Source organism: Eublepharis macularius, chromosome 13 (genome assembly GCF_028583425.1).
Source record: "Eublepharis macularius isolate TG4126 chromosome 13, MPM_Emac_v1.0, whole genome shotgun sequence".
NCBI classification, from domain to species: Eukaryota; Metazoa; Chordata; class Lepidosauria; order Squamata; family Eublepharidae; genus Eublepharis; species Eublepharis macularius.
In genome coordinates, this window is record NC_072802.1 from 40,175,472 (window position 1) to 40,197,726 (window position 22,255).

The 22,255-nt window shown below is 44.2% G+C and overlaps 1 protein-coding gene across 2 annotated transcripts in view; it reads left to right on the top strand.

Moving 5' to 3' along the window:
* The window catches only part of FGF13 (fibroblast growth factor 13), a 257,859-nt gene that overhangs the window by 82,475 nt on the left and 153,129 nt on the right, over window positions 1-22,255 (top strand). The window contains exon 1 of one of the 2 annotated variants that reach the window (XM_054997004.1): window positions 18,662-18,855. The exons of the other annotated variant lie outside the window; for it this stretch is intronic. The gene's annotated coding sequence lies outside the window, so the exon portion shown is untranslated. Of the gene's footprint in view, window positions 1-18,661; window positions 18,856-22,255 lie in introns of those variants that run through there. 2 annotated transcript variants of the gene reach the window in all.

Sequence of the window (22,255 nt, forward strand, 5' to 3'; positions counted from 1 at the left end):
CTTTGACTGGCATCTTTTTTTAAAAGGTAGTTTTCATCCATTCCTTACAACAGTGCCCGAGATACTTGTTCAGCATCCTTTTCAGGAAGAACCTCAAGGAAGGATGGCACAAAATTTAACAGAAAGGCCCAGGCAGGTTTACTACATGTGATCCTGCCCCAAAGCGGAACCTTTTTGTTTTCTTCACAATGAAATCGAAATCATTAGTTATTGGTATGGATGCTCAGTCATCTGCTGGGCCGATTCCGCACGGCTTACCTGAAGCCGGGATGTTGCGAAACATGCCGGAAAAAACATGGAAGATCGTGTTTTCTCGCATGAGTTTAGCGCCATATCGCGCAAAACTCTTGCGAGAAAAAGGCAGTTCAGGCAGCAAATGCTCAATTTGGAAGTCAACTTATTTTGCATACATCTCTCTGGATTTACTCAGCAAGTCCTCAAGAGGGAGGAACAAAGTTGCCCCCTGTTGAGAATCTTAAGACGCTACAACCTGGGGCAGAAGGCAGGCGTGTTCCCACCCCCCACCCCCATGATTTCCCCCAACTGCAGCTGCTTTGCTTGATTTGTGGAGCAAGGGAAAGAGGAACATTCTGTTGAGAATGGCCTGACCCTTTCAGTGACTGCGAAAGTTTTTATCGGGCTGCTGCCCTTGAAAGCGGCTGCTGACTACCTGGAGCAAGTGCAGCCTTGGCTATCACGGCTGTAGTCCAGGTCCAAGCCAAGCAGCTCTATGCTGCTGCCATTCTCACAGGGGCCACTTGGGTCAGTTTGCTCCCGGGCTGTTTTAACATCCCAGTCTGCCTCTGCCCTCTATGCGCCAACAGATCCCAAGGAGGGGACAGCTCAATTCATTTTTGCCTAGGGGAGTGATACAGTCGTAGTCAGCCTTGAGCAGTCCCTTTTTGGAGGAAACAAGAGGGCAAAAAGCCTGGGTCACTTGTGCATCCGCTCTTCTGCTGTGCATCGAAATGTGTAAAGAAAGCTGTGTGTGTTTACTGTAAATGTGTCGAGAGCAAGATGGGAACAAGTGTGGGGGAAAGGGAGGCGGCAAGGGACAAATTAAAACCAAAGAGAAAGCGACGGCATGGCAGTGGAGAGGCTCCGGTGCAGACTATCACGCCCTCGTCTTCTTGTCCCCTTGGGCTCTTCTTGCTGAAGCTGCTGAGAAGCAAATTACAGCAAGCAGTAATAAGTCTGGGAGCTATAAAATGTGTTACTTACTGAAGGGCGATGCTCCAGGCTAAGATCCAAAACAATTACTTGAGTCCTGTCAGACGAAGAAGAGAGGCTGAGGACATCTGACTGTAAGCGGGACGGAGTGGGCACATGTTTGACCTGACCTAGCTATTACTGGGAGCTGGGGGGCGGACTGAAAAGGATATGAAGCTGTCTTAAGTGAGATCTCTTAAGCAGTTCTTGGGGTTTTTCATGGTACGTTGTTGAAGTGCTATGAAAACAGTGAGCGGTAGGTTTTGTTTGGGAATAGGGCCAGTTGGGGTTCAGTGGCAGAGCACATGTTTTGCATGCAGAAGGAGCCAGGTTCAAGCCCTGGCATCTTGGATAAAGGTAGCAGGTAGCACAGAAGTTGTTTCTCTGCCTGAAACCCTGAAGAGTTGCTGCCAGTCATCACTAAATGGATCAATAGTCTAATTTGGTATGAGTCATCCTTGAAAATGATGTGTGTGTGTGCATTGCTCAGTGGCAGAGCCCGCATTTCCAAATCAGGGAAGCAAATCTACTTTCTTCCAAAGAGCTCCGGCCAGTGAACATAGTTTACATCTCTGTTTTATCCTCACAACAACCCAGCTAGGTGGGTTTGGCACAGAGAGAGATGGCTGAAAGTCACCCATGGATGAGTGGAGATTTTAACCTGAGTCTCATTGCACCATACAATTGGGGCTCAGTGGTAAAGCATATGCTGTGCATGTGGGAGGCCCTTGGTTCAGTCCTTGGCACTTCCAGTTAAAAAAACACTAGGTAGCAAAGCATGTGGTTCGACCCCAAGAAAGCTGCTTCCAGTAAGAATCAAAAGTTCTGAGCTTGACAGATTGAAGATCTCATTCAGCACGGCAGCTTCATATGTTGCATTTTGGCTGGGGGTTTTGTTTGTTTAATTTTTTCTCCCTCAGAAGTATATTGTACCCAAAAGTATACACAAGCATATCCTTTCATCTAGCACTTTCCTTGCAGTGTGTTAATTCATTGGCATAGTCAGCTATATAAATAAACTGCTTATACGGATTTGTTTTTCTTTAATCTCTTTTTTCACTAAAATTGATGTAGCAGAATCACCTTCACTTTGGTTGATCAGCCAGCAAATTTTTGATCTCAGTGGTGTTAGGATACCTTTCAGAGTGTTTTTTTAAAAAAATAGAAGCTGCATTCTTTGAGGGCTGCAAACTTGAAGTTAAATATTTATCAAAGGAAGCAGAAACATGAGTACTATTGGCTGGCTACAAGAGCCTCTCAGATTTAATGTGGAGGCCACCTTTCAAAATGTAATTAAAAAGCTTCTTGCAGTGTAAAAATTGTATTGACAAAAAGTGGAAGAGGAAAGGTGATGGATATTGACAACAGCAAGTCATGATATATGAAGCTGCCTTTCTGCACATTTTATCCTGTTTCTCCTCCACGGTTCTCTGTTTAAGCCATACAGCAACCCTGTAAGGGAGGTTAGGCCCAAGGTCTCCCAGTGAGTAAGGATTTGAACCTGAGTCTCCCCAGTTCTAGTTGTATACCACACTGACTCTCTACTGTGACTGAAATCAGCTTTCTAGTACTCAGAGAAGGGCCTTTCCCAGTTACGGCCACATTAGATCTATCTTAACTGAAGATGCTGCCAGATTGAAGCTGTGTTAACCTTCTGTATGCAACGAGGTGATCTTCCACTGATGCACAGCCCACTGAAACTTGCCCCTAAACCTTTTTTGGTGCTCTAGAGGGGAAAATGCAAAAGTTTAGTGGAAAATACAGTTATGTGTACATTTTTCCTAAAACAGGCCACAGTAAGAACCTCTGTGGTGTGAGCTTGTCAATTATAAACATCAGAGGTGAAATATTCCTTTGTTTTGACCCTGATTTGAGAAGGGGGGAACTGTAGAAAGAGATGTACAAAGCAAGAACTTATCTGCCGTGGGAAGGTTAATTTGTAGGTGGAAATAAGCAAGGCTGTGTTTGAATCACTGTGTGAATGTTGCCTGCAAAACTTATTTCGGCCTTCTAGATGCTTCTCCCTTGTCAAGCATGACGCCTTGCCCTGATGTTGCCTCTTGGTGCTGGTGTTCAGAGGTTGACTGCCTCTGAATATGGAGGTCCCTTTATGTCACCATGGCAAATAGATTTATCCTCCATGAATGTAATCTTTTAAAGCTGCATCCATCACTTTCTACTCTGGTAGCGAATTCCATATTTTAATCATTCTGTAAAGAAGTGTTTCCTTTTGTCCATCCTGAATCTACTGCCCATCATCTGCCCTTGAGTTCTAGTATTTTGGGATAATTTTATCAACCTCTATAACCGTAGTTGTTTCTTTTCTAAATAGAAAAGTCCTGGCCAGGCTCTTCAGCATTTCTTCATAGAAAAGGTGCTCTAACCCCCTCGGGCATCTTGGTTGCCCTCTTCTATACTTTTTCCAGCTGCATGGTTCTTTTTGAGATACAGTGAGCAGAACCGCATACAGTTTCCCAACTGAGGCCACTGAGACATTTTTCTAATAACTCCCAGCATACAGTTTGCCTTTTTTAAAAAAAACTGCTGTGGCATACTGGGTTGACTCTTTCCTTATGCTATTTAGTAAGGTCTCTTTCCCTTGACACCATTTAGCATATACTTGTAGTTGGAATTTTTTGTTCTAATGTACATCGCCTTACACTTACCTATACTGAACTTCTTTTGCCACATTGTTGCCCACTCACCCAATTTAGTTTTCACTGACCTGAATAATTTTGTGTTATCTGCAAACCTGGCCATTGCACTGCTCGCCCTGTTACCCCCATTCTAGATCATTTAGAAACAAATTAAATAGCACCTCCCCAATATTCTGCTTCTCTCCATTGCGAGAACTGTCCATTTATTCCTACTCTTTGCTCCCTGTTGTTTAACCAATTTTTAATCCATATGAAGATCCAGCCTCATCTCATGATTGCTAAGCTTGCTCTTTGGTGAGGTACCTTATCAAAAGCCTTTTGAAAGTCCAAATATATAATATATGTTAGGGGCCATTATCTACATGCTCATTCACTTTCTCTAAGAACTCCAGAATATTTGTGACTTCCCTTCGCAGAAGCCTCAGCAGCAGGCTTTGATCCTCTGCCTAACAATTTAATTTATAATTTCTACTAATTTGCCTGGGATAGATGTTGGGCTAACTGGCCTGTAATTTCCTGGTTCCTCTCTGGACCCCTGTTTAAAAATTAATATAACATTTGCTACTCTCCAGTCTTCTGGTACAGTGGCTGATTCTAGTAACAGGTAACATATATGGGTTAGTAGATCAACAGTCTCTGTAATTTGTCAGTAATGAAAAATTAGAGACCCGCCGTAAGTCTTCCTGTTCTCTCTTTTCCAAAGGAAAGTAATCAAAGTAGTGCTTCTTCTAGAACTTCTCACCTCTTAGGAAGATTATAATACAAGATTCCCCGAACCCTCTGTGCACACCCTTTCCTTCAGTAAACACATTGTAGATTCTGGTAATGTGAAGGAATCCAGCACCCAAACTGCCCTCCAGCCATCGCACTTCTGTTCAAGGCTACAAAAAGGTTTTGTGAACCTTCTCAGTGGTGACAAAAAAGTGTGTTGAGAATGTAACAGTAATTAGCTTTGCTTTCAGATTGCTTCGAGTCGGGGGGTCGGGGGATATTATTTCTAGACCAGCTGGAAGTTTCTGCAGCTTGCCAGACTGGAAAGAGAAAATGAGGGAAAAATTGTTTTGGAGAAACAATTTTTCCGAAGGCAAAATTAGTATATTTACATTTAGATGGCATTCTGAAAGATAACATCTTCCAATAGCAAGCTGTCGGACAGCCTGTTGTCAGCTGCCTTAGCCTTTGTGTACTCCAGGGAAGCAAACTTAATAGTCCACTTGAATTAAACCACCGGGCAACACTTAATACATTTTTAGACTTCATATTTTTTTAGGTGGTTACAGAGGAATACACTTCCAGTGCGTTCCTAAGCAGACTAAATCTTTTCTAAGCCTACTGATTTCAATGGGCTTAGAATGGTGTGACTGCTCAGGGATTGTACTGTTTGGCACTCGTTTGCTTCTTCTTCCCACTGCTATCGTGTAAGACTTTCCAGTATTTTAATGATGCCCATTTTTCTCAATAGTGCTGTGAGTTACTGGTAAAATGATTGAGCCACAGAAAGGTTAAGCCATTTCTGTGGAAGGACTTGTTCATGGGATGATTTCAAATGTCTTGTCCTTGCTGTTTCATCTGCAAAATCCCCACTGTGATGTGTTGATTCCTTTGTGCAGGATGAACTGAGGATTCTGTGTTTTCATGCCATTTTCATTTCTCTCATGCTATTCCACCCACCCCCCCATACAATGTACACATTTTTCATTCATCAGTAAATCACCTTTAGAGATTATATGTAGAAATAAAACACACTATGTATAAATGCCATATTGTGTGTGTGTGTGTTATGTGCCACCAAGTCACCTCCGACCTATGGCGATCCTATGAATGAGAAACTTCCAAAATGTCCTATCATTAACAGATTTGCTGAGATCCTCCAAACTGGAGGGCGTGGCTTCTTTTATTGAGTCAAGCCATCTCATTTTGGGTCTTCCGCTTTTCCTAATGCTGTCCACTTTTCCTAGCATTGACTTTTCCAGAGAATCTTGTCTTCTCATGATGTGACCAAAGTTCGATAGTCTCAGTTTTCTCATTTTAGCTTCTAGGGAGAATTCAGGCTTGATTTGATCTAGTACCCACTTATTTGTCTTTTTGGCTGTCCATAGTATCTGCAAAATTCTCCTCCAGCACCACATTTCAAATGAATCAGAAATCATATGAGATGAGTATCAAGTACAAACAATTTTGCAAAGACAATAATTGAGTAACATTAGAAATGGCAATAAAGAGAAATGTAATGGGTTCCCTGGGTTTTTTTGGACTGTGAATTGTAGCTGAAGAGTTTTTATTAATTCTGGCTTGCTCAATGAAAAAAAAAAGCACTAGATACTACAAAGGCCATATTTGGGGTGGGCTAAACCCCTGGGAGTTATCCCCATGAAATAAAATTGGGCTTACCTCTGAGTGGACCAGCGTAGGGTTGCTCTCAGCATAAATAATAAAATAAACCCAGCTTTTCAAAAGACCAAAAAAAGTGTCATCAACAAATGATAGTGAATCAGTCACTCTACTAAGCATTCTTTTTTGTTATGTGCCTGCAAATATCTCTTCAGAACGTAGCCATGGTAATCTTTGTAGCAAAAATAATGAGTCCTGTGGCACCTTAAATTGAAATTATTATACTTGTTAGCTGCTCTATGAGCCTCCAACAGTCAAAAATGCAGGCTACAACTATGTGAAATTAAATTAATTAAAGACTTTGCTAATATATTGGGCAAGTGTCCATTTTGTCAGATGGATGAAATGTGTGTTTGTATACTCCTCTCTCACAGACACACAGACTTGGGTACACATGTAGGCACGGGGGGGGGGGGGGAGGGAATAGATCAGGATTTTTAAAATGTGTGTCCATTTAGTATGTATGCATAGGTATGTATGGGAGCAATCTTATGCACATCTACTTGAAAGTAAGTCCCATTTTATTCAGTGGGACTTCCTCCTAAGGATGTGTTTTTAGGATTACAGGCACAGCCATTGTATAATGCCTACCAACTGAGCAGATCCTTTCAACTATCAGATGAAATGTTTTCGCCTGGCATAAGATCACAGTAATTACCCAGTTTATGTATTAATTAGTGTGTTTGATACATTTCACGCACTATATTTTGTTGTAACCCCAACGATTGTCCTGTAGAGTAGACTGGAATTATTAGTCCCATATCAGTCCCTGAACCTGATCAAGAATGGCCGTCTAGTATTTTCACAGCTAAAGCGAAATTGGAACTTGGGATTTTATGATTTGCCTTTGAGTCTCATATCTTCTATGCTAGTCCGTTTTGCTAATGCCTCGATGATGCCACCATCAGGTCCCAGTCTGCAATATCAACAAGTGATTGTGGCTTGTTGTACTGCTGTGGAGTCTCTGTAGCTAAATGGAAAGGATACTGGGGTTTCCAGGTCCAGACTGGGAAATTCCTGGAAATTTGGATGGTGGAGCCTATCATCAGCAATAATACCATCCTGAAATGTTAGTTCTGCATTTCCATTGGCTTTTAAAGTAAACTCTGAAGAAACTCCTAGCCTGAATAGCGCTATTAATTGCTTAACTTTACTGCTAAATAAATAGTTGAAAACAGAAAGACGGAATATTATCAAGAGTACTTTCTCATTTTGAGCTTTGACTTGGAATGAGGTGTTGTGTATCCAGCGGTAGCCATGTCTTTCCTGTTCTGAATGTAGGGTTGCCAGCCTCCAGGTGGTGGCTGGAGATCTCCTGTAAACCAATCTCCAGGCAACAGAGATCAGTTCCCCTGGAGAAAATGGCTGCTTTGAAGGGTGTACTCTATTGCTTTATATCCTGCTGAGGCCCCTCCCCTTCCCAAATCTCACCCTTTTCAGGCTCCACCTCCAAAACCTCCAGGAATTTCCCAGCCCAGAGCTGGCAACCCTATCTGAATGCCAGCCAGAAATCTGGCAGCTTGATGTTTGGGTTGGGTTATCTCTCTTTTTTAAAAAATCATGTGATGCAGTGAAGGAGACCAAGGGATAAAGATGAATGTAGGCTGAGTCAATTACAAATGCAGTGATAATTAAAGATTAACATCTTCATTCAGTTTCTCTTTTCAGTTAATTTTTGTGGCAATTTCATGACTGGAATGAGGGGAAGTGATAAAATGCCCATATTCCTACATACCTGGGGGATGGCTCCACAGGGTGGTAAGGCTGAGTGTTTGCTGGGATCTCAACTGCTGACCAAGGGCCACCACCCCACTTCACACGAGATCCCAAGAAGGAGAGAATTATTAGGTCAGAGATGGGTCAAATGCTTTGTAAGAAGAAGGCACCGGGTTTAAATCTCAGCATCTCCAGTTAAAGAGATCAAGTGGGAGGTTTCTCTGCCTGAAGCCTTGGGGGGCTTCTGTAGTTGAGGGCAGACAAATAGCAGGCAAGATGGACCAGGAGTCTAACTCAAGCTAAGTGAACTCCAGATATGAAGATGTAAGACTTTTCGATTTGTACATCTCTCTGCTTTGAGACCAAACGCCTTTTAAAAGCACATTTCCATGTATCAGGTCTAAAAGGCCTCATTCCTAGTTCTGGACCTGGGAGCTGCTCTGCCCTGCCCATTGCACCTGCTGCATTTAACATTTAGTCCCAACAGTGTCACAGGACAGTTTGTCGCTTTGTTGTATTATGTACTAGAAAGATAACATTTTTATCCTGCCTTTCCTCCAAGTAACTCAGGGTGCTGTACTTGGTTCTTCCTTTCCTGTTTTATCCTCACAACAACACTATGAGGTAGGGTTATCATCTCTGGGCTGGGAAAGTCCTGAAGACTTGGGGGTGGAGCCTGAGGAGGGTGGAGTCTGGGGAGGGGAGGGAGTTCAGTAGGGCTGTGATGCTGTGGAGTCCACCCTCCAAAGCAGCTATTTTCTCCAAGGGAACTGATCTTTGTAGCCAGAAGATCAGTTATAATTCTTGGAGAACTCCATGTCCCAACTGGAGGTCGGCATCTTTAATTTAGGCCAAAAGAGAATGACTTTCCAAAGATCACCCCGTGAAGTTTATGATGGGATCGCCTACCCTCGACCTCCTACCCAGATTTCCTAGCCAACATCCACTACATCACAAGCTTTCCATACTTTTCTAATGAGGGTTAATGGCCGTGACTCTTGCCACCATCAGCAAGAGGTGGGTGCCTGTGACTTACCCCCATGCAAGAGCTCAGTAACATCACTTCTGATGTGACCTGAAAACTACATCCTCATACCAGGACTGATTCTCTAAAACACAGTCTAAAGCATAGCATTTTTGCTATGTTTGAGGAATCAGCTGTAGCACAATGCCATCACTTCCTGGTCATGCTGAAAGTGACGTCATTGGCTGGGAATATGAGTGCTTTCCTGCCCATTAGAGAGCAGAGGTACAAACTGCTGGGAGTTTACCTGCTATTTGCAGGTAATTGGCAACCCTCGCATGGATTCATTTCTTTCACAAGATAGAAGGATGCATTTGCATAGATGTAAGGACAAGCTGCAATTAAGCTCCATCTGGGCAGAAGTTCAGTTTGTTGCTGTTTTTGCATGCATCACTCACTCTACTCCCCTTCCTCCTCTTCTAGTGCACAGGGCTTCCCAGTCCACTCACCTTCCCTGTTTGCTCAATTTGCCATGACATCTGAATGCCTTGATGAATTGCATCTTGTTTCCTCCACAAACTGGGCAGAAACCAAAGTTTTGAATCCCAGATCGTATAGGCTAAACCAGTTCGGCAAAGGGCCTTTGTTTGGATGTGACAGCAAACTGGAGCTCGCTCAAGCTGTGAAGTGTTTAATGGAGCACTAGATGAGGAGAGAATGGGTGGAGTGAGGGTTGTACACTGCATTTGTGCCTGGTCAGAGTTTAAATTGCCTCCAGAGGCACTGAAAAGTGGGATTCTTGGTATTCAAAGGACAATACGCCCGGGGCTTCCTGTGTCACTGACTCTTAGTGTTGAGAGAGTCCAGCCCCCTTGCAAGGTTGAACATTAGGCTACAAGCCATGAAAGAGCATGCAGCTGATTTCATTATTAAACCTGGGAAGGATCTGACCTCGTGTCAGTGCTAAAGAGCAACTTATTTAACCAGTTCATAGGAGATCTTGCATTTTGCAGATGGCTGAGTTTGATGACTTGGGTATGTTCTGTGTTCCATTCTTGCTGCTGGTTAGGGAGATGCTTAGGGCAAATGAGCTCTCCCCCCACCCCCAATGTTGTAGCTATTTTTGAGGCTCTGCCCATCAACACCCTGAATGAAGGAACTGCAAAATCCATTATTCTTGTAATTCTTTTTTCTTCACATGTACAAACTCCTTTGCATTTGTAATCATGGTTTAATCCTAGTTCAGAAGCCCAGTTTCTGGGACAGAAATATGCTTCAGTTATAGCAGGCTACCCACATTTGGATTTCATGACAGAGTGAAGACTTCCATAATTAAATCTTGGCAAGGGGCAGAGAGGGAGGGAGGGAGCCTGGCACTTAACCAGCTGGTATGCCTGTCACAAACCAACTGAGATTTCTTCCTAACACCGGAATTGAGCCACAGTGCTTTGAAAGGTCACTTCAATTTCCCAACATTATTTTCATCCTTCATATATTGGCCCCGATGCAACTACAATGAATTAGATCCAGAGGAGGAAGCCATTTTAGTCTGTAGTTGCAAAATAGTAAGGAATCCAGTAGCACCTTTAAGACTAACCATAAAGTTGGTTAGTCTTAAGGGTGCTACTGGACTCCTTACTATTCTACAATGAATTGTGACTGACAGCCAAGCTACAAGTGACATCAGTCTTGTCCATCCCATGGTTGCCAACGCCATTTTAAAAGCAGTTGTAGTTCTTTCGAAATTGCGGCAGGCCCCAATCTGGATTGTATACATGGCAGCCCCAGGAGCTCTTGTTGCCCCACACTTCAGGTGCAGAAACAGCAAGGGGAGGGGGAGGGGGGGTCTGTTCTGGCACCTGAAAAAGGCAGGAGGGGACAAGAGTTCCTGAGGCCACAGCACCATGCATGATCCCTATTAGGGCCTGGTCTGTGGCAATTTTTAAAGAACTATAACTGCTTTTAACATGAGTCCATTAGCACCAATAAGACTAACAATATTTGTGGTAGGGTATGAGCTTTTGTGAGTCACAGCTCATTTCTTCAGATATTGGATCTCTTCAGATATCTGACGAAGGGAACTGTGACTCCCGAAAGCTCATATCCTACCACAAATATCAGATATCTGAAGAAGTTAGCTGTGATTCATGAAAGCTCATACCCTACCACAAATTTTGTTAGTCTTATAGGTGCTACGGGACACTTGCTCTTTTCTACTGCTACAGGCAGACTAACAGGGCTACCCATCTTGATCTTGCTTTTAACATGGTGTTGGTGGCCATGGGATGGACCCATGGCTGTTGTCACTTGTAGTTTGGCCCTGACAGTGTACTCCAAAACAGAATTACACTAATCCACTGAATTACTAAAATAGAATGTACTAATTTCTAAATTAGGATTATTAAATCCACTGAAGTCCGTGGGTTTAGAATGTTGTAATTCTTTTTAGGATTGGATTGAATGCCTGCAAACTTACAATGACTTATCTAGAAGTAAGCCTGTTGAATACGATGGTACGTATTTCTGGGTGAATATGTATAGGGTATGTTTCTTGGCTGTAATCCTATGGACACTCATTTAAGAGAAAGCCTTATTGAACTCTGTGTGATTTTCTTTCATGTATGTAAAGATATTGGGCTTTGTGTTCCATTTAACACCAGTAGAACATGTCAGTTGTGACACATTTAAGACCTTTAATTTCAGTGGGTTCTGTTGTACCTTAACTCAGATGTAGGTCCCCAAAACTCCAGTGGTTAACATGGTCTAGTGCTAAGCATTCTTTTACATCTGCAGCATTACTTAGGATTAATTTTAGAAGAATTGGGGCCCATGCGTCTATTATTTTCAACAAAAGCTTCTTCAGAAGCCCTGTTGGCCTGAGAGCATGGGGCAGATGTTTAATAAATACACTTTTTTTGTTTATTGCAAGAGGCTAATATCTTTCAGACTTGTATATTGCTTTCATTATCACAGATGGATGCTGCTGAGTTCCCTTTAATGAGTACACCTTGACCAATTTAACTGGCCTTCATAGATTGTCCTCTGGCCTGAACTTTTGCAAGGAAGAGGAAGAAAGATGCAGACGCAGCAACCGTGTTTCCTATTATGCCAGTCATATCCAGTGGCACACACCTGCAGCCAGTGTCATTTGTAGCCAATGTCATTTGTAGATTGACTTAGCTAGCCAGTGAAAAACTCCTCTGCATCAGTATAACCTTGCACCTCCAAACAATGTCACATGGTTGAGACCAGGGCTCATTTCCAGGGGGAACGCACAGGAATGCAGTTCCAGCAGTTCCTCAAAGAAGTCACATGTCAGGTGGCCCTGCCCACTTGACCCTCGGCCATTTTGGGCCCGTTTCAGCCTGGATTGGGGCCGAAACAGCCCAGATCGGGCCTCTGACAGGTGGTGGATCACTCTCCCACTCAGCAGCAGCCCAATCCTTACCATTTGGGGGCCCTTTTCAGCCCTTTTCAGCCCCTTTTTGCCATTTTGAGCCCAATTTCAGCCCTGAATGGCCAGGATTGGGTCCAAAACAGCCAGGATAGGTGATGTCAGGGGGTGTGGCATATGCAAATCAGTTATGCTAATGACATACTCCTGGTGGTTGCAAGGGGTGTGGCATATGCTAATAAGTTATGCTAATTAGTTCCTCCAGCTCTTTTTCTACGAAATGACCCCTGGTTGAGACCATTGGTTGTACTTGCTAAAACAGAATGATCTACTCACTAACCATGACAAGGAAACCACTCTGAAAGTGTCTACTTACTCCCATTGCAGCTGCATAGTAATAATTAATAATAACAACAACTGTGCTTATATAAAGCTATTCTAGACAAGATTAGTGTCCCACTCAGAGCAGTGAGTAAAGTCTGTATTGTTATTATCCCCACAATACAGCTGGGAATAGGGGTGCCACTCTCCTGCCTGGGGTGGGAGATCCCCTGTTCTCTCCACTTCCTGCCCCCGCTTACCTGGCCGGTGGGGGGTACGCTTCCTGGGGCACTCCCCGGGCAGTGCAGCATGCTCCCGCTCCCACAGAAGTCCGATTCGGGCCAAATCGCACCCACAGCAGGCCCAATTCAGGCCAAATTGTGCCCAGCAGTGGGCCAGTTCAGCCCCCTGGTGAGCTCAGCCATGCTCCCAGGCTACCCTTTGACCCATGTGATGATGTTGCTTTCTGGAAGTGATGTCATTGCGCAAGCCCGGGAGCGTGCATGTGCACAAAAGAAGCACAGGGATGCAGCAAGGTAGGTACCAGGCTCCTGATCTCCTGCCAGGGGAGTCGGCAACCCTAGCTGGGAAGCTGGGTCTGGGAGGACTGGCTTACCCAAAGCCACTTGCAGAGCTCGTGGCAACAGTGGCATTCCAGCCAGCAGAGTGCTGATTTGCAACACAACCAGTTAACTTCTTCACTACAGTAACTCGCAAAGTGCCACTGACGTTTTTTCAAGGGCCACATATTAAGACTATAAACTTTATGATGGATATTGAGTTGGTTTTACCTTTATACCTTACTTTAACCTCATTCATCATGATGCCGTATTGACCTAGCTTATGACTAAAATAAATTAAACTCAGCTAAAATATATAAAAAACAAGATGCTTGAAAACTTGCCGTTGCTAACCATCAGAACTTGCCCTAAGACATGAAGCTACTTTCTTCCAAGCCGTATTGTCTATCAGAGAGCTCAGTCTGGCCTTCTCCGATTGGCAGTGGCTCTCCAAGGTCGCAGGCAAAGAAAGGTCTTCCCGGCTACTGTCAGATGCTAAATGCAATCTGCATGTCACACATTGTAGACACTCGGTTACCGATCAGGTAGCAGGCTCAATTCAAGGTTCTAACTATCACCTACAAAACTTTGGGCCCATGTACCCACAGGACTGCCTCTCCTGCTGTGTTCTACTGCAAAAGCTTTGCTTGTTAGAGCAAAACCTTCTGAAGGTGCCACCCCTCAAACAGGAGAAACAGACAACTGCCTGTTCTTGCGCATTCGCTGTGGTGGCTCCTACATTGTGGAATAGTCTGCCTGGGGCTATGGTGAAGGCTCCGACCTTTCTATTCTTTCACAATGTGAGGGGGAAACAGAATAGTTCAGGAAGGCATTCTTGTAGAGGGAGTAGAGTTGTAGTGTAATGGATCAGTCGGGACTCGTCGGGAGATGACCTCTGTTAGGGGTGCTGTGGTCTTCCCCCCCCCCTTTGTTCTTCAGTCCCAGGCCCACTGCATTATGTAGTTTTATGAGAAATCTTTGCTTTTAGACTCAGATGTTCATGTTTTGTAACCTGCTTGCTGAATGACTGAATGGCTTTGTTTTATTAGGATCTTTGCTGTTAGATTCAAACATTACCATTCAAATGTTATCATATTTTGTAATCAGTTTACTGATTGAATGAATAATTCTATCATGCTTGTGAACCACTTGAGTCCCAGTGAGAAAGGTGAACTATAAATGAAAATAAAAACAAATTCCTGAGAACCAGAGATGTAAGGTCGGTGCTCCAGCATTGGTCCACGAACCCTCCCTTTTAATCTTCATCTCCCCTCCACCACAGTTTTCCCCCTGCCTTTTCTCTTCTTCCTCTCCTTCCATACTTCCTCAAGTGTACAATCTCTCTTCTACAAGGAATTCACGACTGCAAAGGCAAAAAGCCTAGAAACACTGATATGACATCCAAGTGGTTAATTATATATGAAATGCAATTCTTAAAACCCTTTAAACTGTGTCGGTTGAGTCCAGTGCGTCAGATATGTCTGATAGCCTTGACAATCACGCTTCGGTTAATTCTGTCACCATGCATTATCCCTTCCTTGGCAATGCCTACAGAATGCCAGTCTTTGTTCTTGCCTGAATGTGGTTAGAGGTGACGCACAAGAGCCCTGACCTGCCATTGTGTTCTAGTGCTTATGGTGTCGGGCTAGTATCTCAAAGACCTGGGTTCGAATTCTCATCCTCCCATGAGTTGCCTCTGCTTAGGAATTTTTTTAAAAGAAAACTTTCACTAAAAATATTTATAGCTAAAAGAAGCAGGCAAGTTTTCTTGTTACACAGAATGCTTCCACTGTAGTTGATTCTCGAAATGCAGTATGCTTGTGGGTACTACTTCTTACAGTATGATACTAAGCAGAGTTACTCCAGTCTAAGCCCATTGAAATTAATGGGCTTAGACAGGAGTAACTCTGCTTAGGATCGCACTGTTGCTGGTTTTGGGGGCAGAAAAGCATTCCCCTCAACTTGTTTGCAAGACTAACAGTTTTACTGGCTGGGCTCTCTGAAGCCAATTACTTTTTATTACTGTCATCCTTAACGGTTTATCGGAAAAACTATATTTTTTTTTGCCTTTTGTTTTTAAAAAGGCACAAAGGCACTGCTATCCTTCTTTAGAGATCGGAGACTGAGCAGATTTCATACTGTCTGTACAGTGGGGGCTACTTATGAGCTGCCCTGCTTCTCTCCAGCAGAAATGATAACTTGCATTATGTGTGCGTCTGAGAAATTACTTTAATTGGATTGGGATGAATGCTGTGTCTTCAGTTTATTACTTCATTGCCAGTTCATTACAACTGCCCTGGCTTCTCCTCATAAACCTGGAGACGAGGAGGCTGTACAGATGATGCAGAGGAACAAGGCCTTTGGTGTAAATCATGTGGAGGATGTCAGATTTCTTTTTTAAATGTTGTTTTGAATGTCTGTGATCAGAACATTGGATTAAGAGATTCTGAAGGCTGGAGAACTCAACCCAGAAATACAGTGAAGGTAAATCAGAGTGCTATTGTTGCCATAATTTTCATTTACTGCTTTTGCAGTGTTGGCAATACCGCCCACTGGGTGTTGGTTTGTGTCATATTATACTAGGGTTGCCTGGTCCCCTGACCCTCCAGGTGGGAGGTGAAAGATCTAGCACTCAGCTTTTTAGATGTGTTTGTGAGTGCACAAAGCACACACACGGTTCCAGGCTGCACAATGACATCACTTCTGAGAATGGCATCACTTCTGGGAAGTGATGTCACCTCACCACACAGGCCTTGTGCCACCCCTGGGAGCACTCCCATGCTCCGCAGTGGGCCGATTTCAGCCTTCTTTGGGGCAGAATTGGCCCGGTGTAGAGCAGCGGAGCACTGCTGGGATGGGCCAATTTAGGCCCCAAAAATTTAGCCCATTTGGGGCCCCAATCAGCCCATTGTGGAGCACAGGAACACACCATGCCACCTGGGAGCGCACTCCAGAAGGCACGTTCCCCTGCCTTTCCCTCCACCAGCCAGGTAAGCAGAGGCAGGGAGTGGAGGGTTGGAGTGGGGGATTCCCCCCCTCCAACTAGGGGACTGGCAACCCTATATTATGCAGTTATCAGGATACATGTCACGTTACAGTCTCAGAAGGCAATCACTCAACAGGTCTCTGTCTCCAAGGAGTTTACAATCTAAAACCAACAATAGTGAAGATACGAGTGAGGAGTGAAAGAGTTGAGAGTTGTAGGGGAGAGTTGAGTTAAGTTTCGTTACCGCTGAGCACTAGTGTGGTGTAGTGTTTAGTATGGAGCTGGGGAGACCTGGTTCAAATCCCCATTCAGTTATTAACTTCATGGTGTGGCCTTGGGCTGATCACACTCTCTCTTACTTAGGCTTGTTGAGGGGGGGGGGGGTGTCGGGAAATAAAACCGTACAGGCTGCCCTGAGCTTCCTAGAGGGAGGGTGGGGTAAAAACATGGTAGAATGAAAGTGAAAGGGTTAAGTGAAGTGCATTGTGGTCTTGCAGAGAGGTAGCATGGCACAAGGCAGAGGAACAGTGGCAGCTATGGATGGTGGAGAGGAAGGAATGAAGGTATAGGATGAGACATAAAGAGAAAGGGAGGATGGAGTCAGTCTGCAAAGCATTTCGAGGTCAGACAAAGAGTTGATGCTATGTTAGAATCTTATTGATGTACCAAAGGTCACTGGAGCAGTCTCTGCTCTTTGCCTATCACCCCAGATGGTATCACTTTTGTGTAACACACAACACTTGCAAGTTTGTGATCTGAGAAAGGGAAGGTGGCCACTTTATTCATCATTAGAGCCACCCCAGTTTGCCACTTGAAGGACAGAACTGGTGCACCCGTCCAAATATGGATCTTCTTAGGAGTCAAAGTAATCATAGACTAGCGCTGGAAAGGCCCAGGTTCAAGTTCCCATTGTTTTTCTCATCCTAACTTACTTCCCAGGATGTTGGTGACAATAAAACAGAGTGGGGGAGGGAATCACATACATCACCTTGAACTCCTCGAAGGAAGAATGAGATGCACATGGAAATTGACTCTTTTAAATGGTGAATGCCAGCTTTTTTAGCTGGCAGTGGCTATTATTAGTAGGTGGTGCAGAATTTAAAAAATATATATATTTTAACATTCATCAACACTGCTAGAAAATATTACTCCAGTCAATTTGGACAAGATGTGGATCTCTGAAATGTTGGTTTAAAAAAAAATTAAAAGCCACGAACAAAAGAGAAGGAAGGGATTCTTCAGAAAACCAAAATCTAGGGCAGAGCCATCCAAAAGGCAGAAATTATTAACTGAAAATTGCCTGACCTTGTTGGGCTGCTAATGGGCTACTAGTCATGCAGATTTGTCCTGTTTTTGCTGCCTGCATCAGAATGCAAAGTGGTTGGTTGGGGTGTGTGTGTGTGTGTGTGTGTGTGTGTGTGTGTGTATGAGAGAGAGAGAGAGAGAGAGAGAGAGAGAGAGAGAGAGAGAGAGAGTAGCATCTGGCAAGCTACATTATATGGCTGGGGGAGAGGATTGCATTGGTGTGCCCCATGTTGTGCATGCTTGCACTCACTCAAATAACAAGATCCTAATATCCTCAGAGATGCAGTCCTTTCCCCATGGCTATGTTGCATTTCTGCTTATTGAGGATGCCTTATCAATTTCACAGCCGCTTTGGGGAGCTGGAGGAAGCTTGGTGGGAGAGCATCTGCTTCACATACAGAATGCCCCAGGTTCAGTCCCTGACATTTCCAGTTGAAGAAACAGGGGCAGTGCCACCCGGAGTGATCAAACAAAGGCTGTAGCTAAGTCGCAGAGTGTGCCATGTGTAGAAGGTCCCAGGTTCAATCCCCTGGCATCAAAGGCTTTCAGGTAGCAGAGACTTTACATTTTGACACTCTGGAAAGCCTTTGCCGGTCAGAACAGGTAACACAGAGCTAGCTGTGCCATTGGTCTGGGTTAGCAAGACAGCTTCAGATGCTGACGGGTCCAGGTGAAATCTCTGTCTCTTGCTCAGACTGGAGCATCCTGGTTCACAAGTCCCTGCCAGGAGCCGTAGCTCTTGGAGTCTACACACAGTACAGAGGAGTGACAGGAGCCATGATGACTCAGTGACAGATCACATGCAGATGGTCCCAAATTAAATTCCACATATCGCAGGTAGCAGGTACTGAGGAACACCAACCCTGGTGGAGACAGTGGAGAGCCACCGCCAGTCAGAGGAGTCTGAGTAAGCAGGAGGCATCTCTATATGTTCCCGTCTCTCAGCTCCACATTTGTCAGTTGCCTAAATTACAGCCCTGCCCCCACCCCAGGAGTTTACATGCTGATGACGTTGGCAGACTCAAAGCCCCGACTGGCTGCTCTTTAGCCAGGTTGCTATAAATAGCCTCTCCCCAGCATCAGCTGTATCGACAGCAGGTGGGGCGACGCAATGGGTCTTGATTGCCCCTTGGCGTTTTTCGAGGGGAAGCGCGTTCAGCTTAACCCCAAAATGATTTCCAAGCGTGGTCTGCGACAATGGCCTGCAGCAGCTCCTCCTGAAAGGCACTGACCTTCTCTCTGCCTTCTAGCATTTTGGGGAGACGAGGAGATCGTGTTACAGTGCTGTGTATGTTCTCACCAAACATATGAAGTTTAAAGGGAGATCAATGTGGCGGCTCTTAATTCTGAAGGTATTGGTTTTGCCAGATTAACTGCATTTAACCAGCATTGTCTAAATAACAGTTTTCTAAAACAGGAGGGGGAGGATCTCCCCAAAGACTGCTTAACATTCATTCATGACATTTACACCTAAACCTATTGGCTCTTCCAACATTGCCTGTTTTTAATGGCTGCGATAAATCCCACTCACCCCCCTTCAGATTGGTTGCTGTGCTAGTGTGTTCTGACATTTTGCCTAACCCTGGATCATCCCTTGCCCTTGAGCCTGTCTGTGGCAGTCAAGTGATAGCTTGTCAGCTTTGAGAAACTGGATCCCGCGGCTTCACTTATATGCAATGGATTTTGAAAATTTGACTAGTAGTCATTAGTAAACTTTACTAATGACAAAAATACAAATGCTTATGGGATGTTAGTGTGATTTCTGGGTTGTGGTTTTGTGTTTGTATGTGTGTATTCTTTTCTCCAAAAGCTCTCCCAAATATTGAAAATCAAAATCATGTAACAAATAAAACGAATATACTTACTTCAAGTGAAGAATGATAGTTTAGCTATTATATTTTTATCTGAGCTCTCCCTGAGTTATGAATTATGCAATTGTTTGGGGGTATTTACAATGGTGTGCATGTTGGGAGCTATGCTGGGAGATCGCTTTCAAAGCCGTAGAGGATGCTGTAATCAAGGGGCTGAGGGAAACCATAGAGGATGCTGAACCTAAATCAAGAGAAGATGGTGGCATTGCTTGTTTGGAAGGCTGGTGTCACAGGACAGAAAATACACTACCTCTTTTCAATGAGCCAAAGGTTTTTTTTTGTCTAATTCAGGCCAGAGCTTAGTTTCAGGTGGTTGCCCATGTTGGTCTGCAGCTGAAGAGCAAGATCCAGGTCCAATAGCACCTTAAACATCAACTAGATTTCCAAGCTTTGAGCTCTTGAGAATCAAAGCTCTCTTCATCAGATACAAGGCATGGAAAACTGCTACTCTTAGGTCAGCAATGGAATGTCCTGGCAGATTAAAATGGTCTCCTGCTGGTTTTTGAATATTGATTTTTTTAAAAATATCAAATTCATGTCCAATCATTATTTTGGGTGTTTTCAGAGGCACTTGCACCTCACCTTGGATCCTACCAGGTTGGCATGGGAGGAAGGTAGGGTTGCCCACTCCAGGATGAAAAATTTCTGGAGATTTAGAGGGTGGAGCCCAACATGGACACGAACTCTACGATCAGGGCCTGCAATAAACCATGATGCCAACTCCGGCCGTTTCCACACTACTTACCTTCATCCAGAATGCCGTGGAATGTCACGAAAAAAAAACAGAAGACATCGCGTGAAACTCACACGAGAAGATGCTATCTTCCGCGGTTTTTTGGTGACATTCCGCAGCGTTCTGGATGAAGGTAAGTAGTATGGAAATGGCCTCTGTCCTCATATTCAACAACACGATCACTGGCCCTAAAAGCACCAGCTATATCATCTCAGACTCATTCACTTATTCATCTTCAAACATTATTTATTTATTTACATTATTTATAGTCTGCCTTCCTCACTGAGATTCAAGGCAGATTCCATAGTGTAATTCGATACAATCAACAGCCAGGAAATTCAATAAAAAATATAACAGTGTATAGATTCCAGAAATTTGAAACAGCACTGAAACAAAACAATATATACCCCATCAAGTGTCAGCAATGCCGTTCAGGTCTCTATATTGGAATTCCAGATTTCGGGTGCCAGGTGTTCGCCTCCGTGGCTTTCTTCAACAAGCTGCAGTAGAATACTGGGTGTTTGTGTTTTAAATTCTTTGGCAGGTTGAATTTAACAGCTACTCCATTTATTACTTCAAGGATTTTATAAGGTCTGATGTATTCCCATCCCAACTTTTTGCTTGGTTGTTCTCCCTTGAGATTTTTTGTGGACACATATTGTGATACATCCTTCCGCATTCCTGGCCACCAAAACTGCCTTTGTATTAAGTGCAGTGTTTTCAAACAACCCAGATGCCTGGCCAACTTGGCCTCATGACAGTGTTTCAATATCTCTCCCTGTAGTCCTGGCGGGATATATATTTTCTTGTTCTTATACCAACAATAATTTTCTCCCTTTTCTAAGTCCTCAGGCCAATTCCCCCCGCATCAGGCCGATTCACATACTTGGGGCCAGTTTGACTGCTGCCACTTCCTTGTCCCATACCACCCAATTCCTCTCTGCCTCCTAGAATTTTTTGGACACATAAGCACAGGGGTGCATTTTCCCATCTTCCCCCTCCTGCAGGAGAACTCCTCCCATAGCGACATTGCTCACATCCACGTGTATCACGAATGGGCAGCTCTCATCAGGATGGTGCAGTACAGGTTCGGAGAAGAAGCATGTTTTTAGCTCCACAAAGGCCGTTTGCCACTCATTAGACCAGGCTAGTTTGGCATTCGGTCTCACTTTCCCAGCTGCCTTCCCCTTGGTTTTTAGTAAGTCTGTAAGCAACAAGGCAACTTGAGCAAAAAATTTTATGAAGCGTCAGTAGAAGTTAGCAAACCCTAGGAATGACTGTAGCTGCCGCTACATTTTAGGGGCTTCCCATCCGAGTACAGCTTCCACTTTGGTCAGATCCATTCCTAAGCCTCTCCCTGATACTCGGTACCCCAGGAAATCCATCTCCTCTTTATGAAACTCACACTTGGGCAGTTTTACATAGTTTGTGTTGGTACAGGGTTTTTAGCACCTCCCGCACCAATTTCACATGGAATTCATAATCCTCTGAATACACCACCACGTCATCAAGATAAATGATCACTCCCTTATAAAGGTACTTGTGGAGAACTTCATTAATTAAATTCATGAACACCCCAGGGGCCCCTTGCAACCCAAAAGGCATGACTCGATATTCAGATTGCCCCAGGGGGGTATTAAAAGCGGTCTTCCACTCATCCTCTGATGAGTCTCTGATCAACAAAATGGGATAGGCATTTGACATCAAGACCATATCGATTCCTCTATAGTCTGTGTACAGTCACAAGCCCCCGTCCTTTTTCTTTCTGAACAGCACAGGGGCAGCATGGGGGGAGCTAGCTGGCCTGATGAAACCTCGCGCCAGGTTTTTATCAAGGAACTTATGCAACTTTGCTCTTTCTCCCGGGTTCATTGAGTAAATTTTCCCCTTCAGTAATTTAGTCCCTGGGATCAGCTCGATTGCACAGTCTGTAGCTCCGTGAGGAGGTAATTCATCCGCCTCCTCCTCTTCAAACACCTGACTTTAGTCCTGGTACTCTGGAGGAATGCTCTCCTCTCCTCTCCTCCGTAGTTAAAACACACAGTCTCTGGGAGGCAGGAGAATTTTGGCCCCACTTGACATCCCATACATGTTTTTGGCAAGCTTCAGAAGGGAAACACAGCTCCCCGGCCTTCCACCTCATGTAGG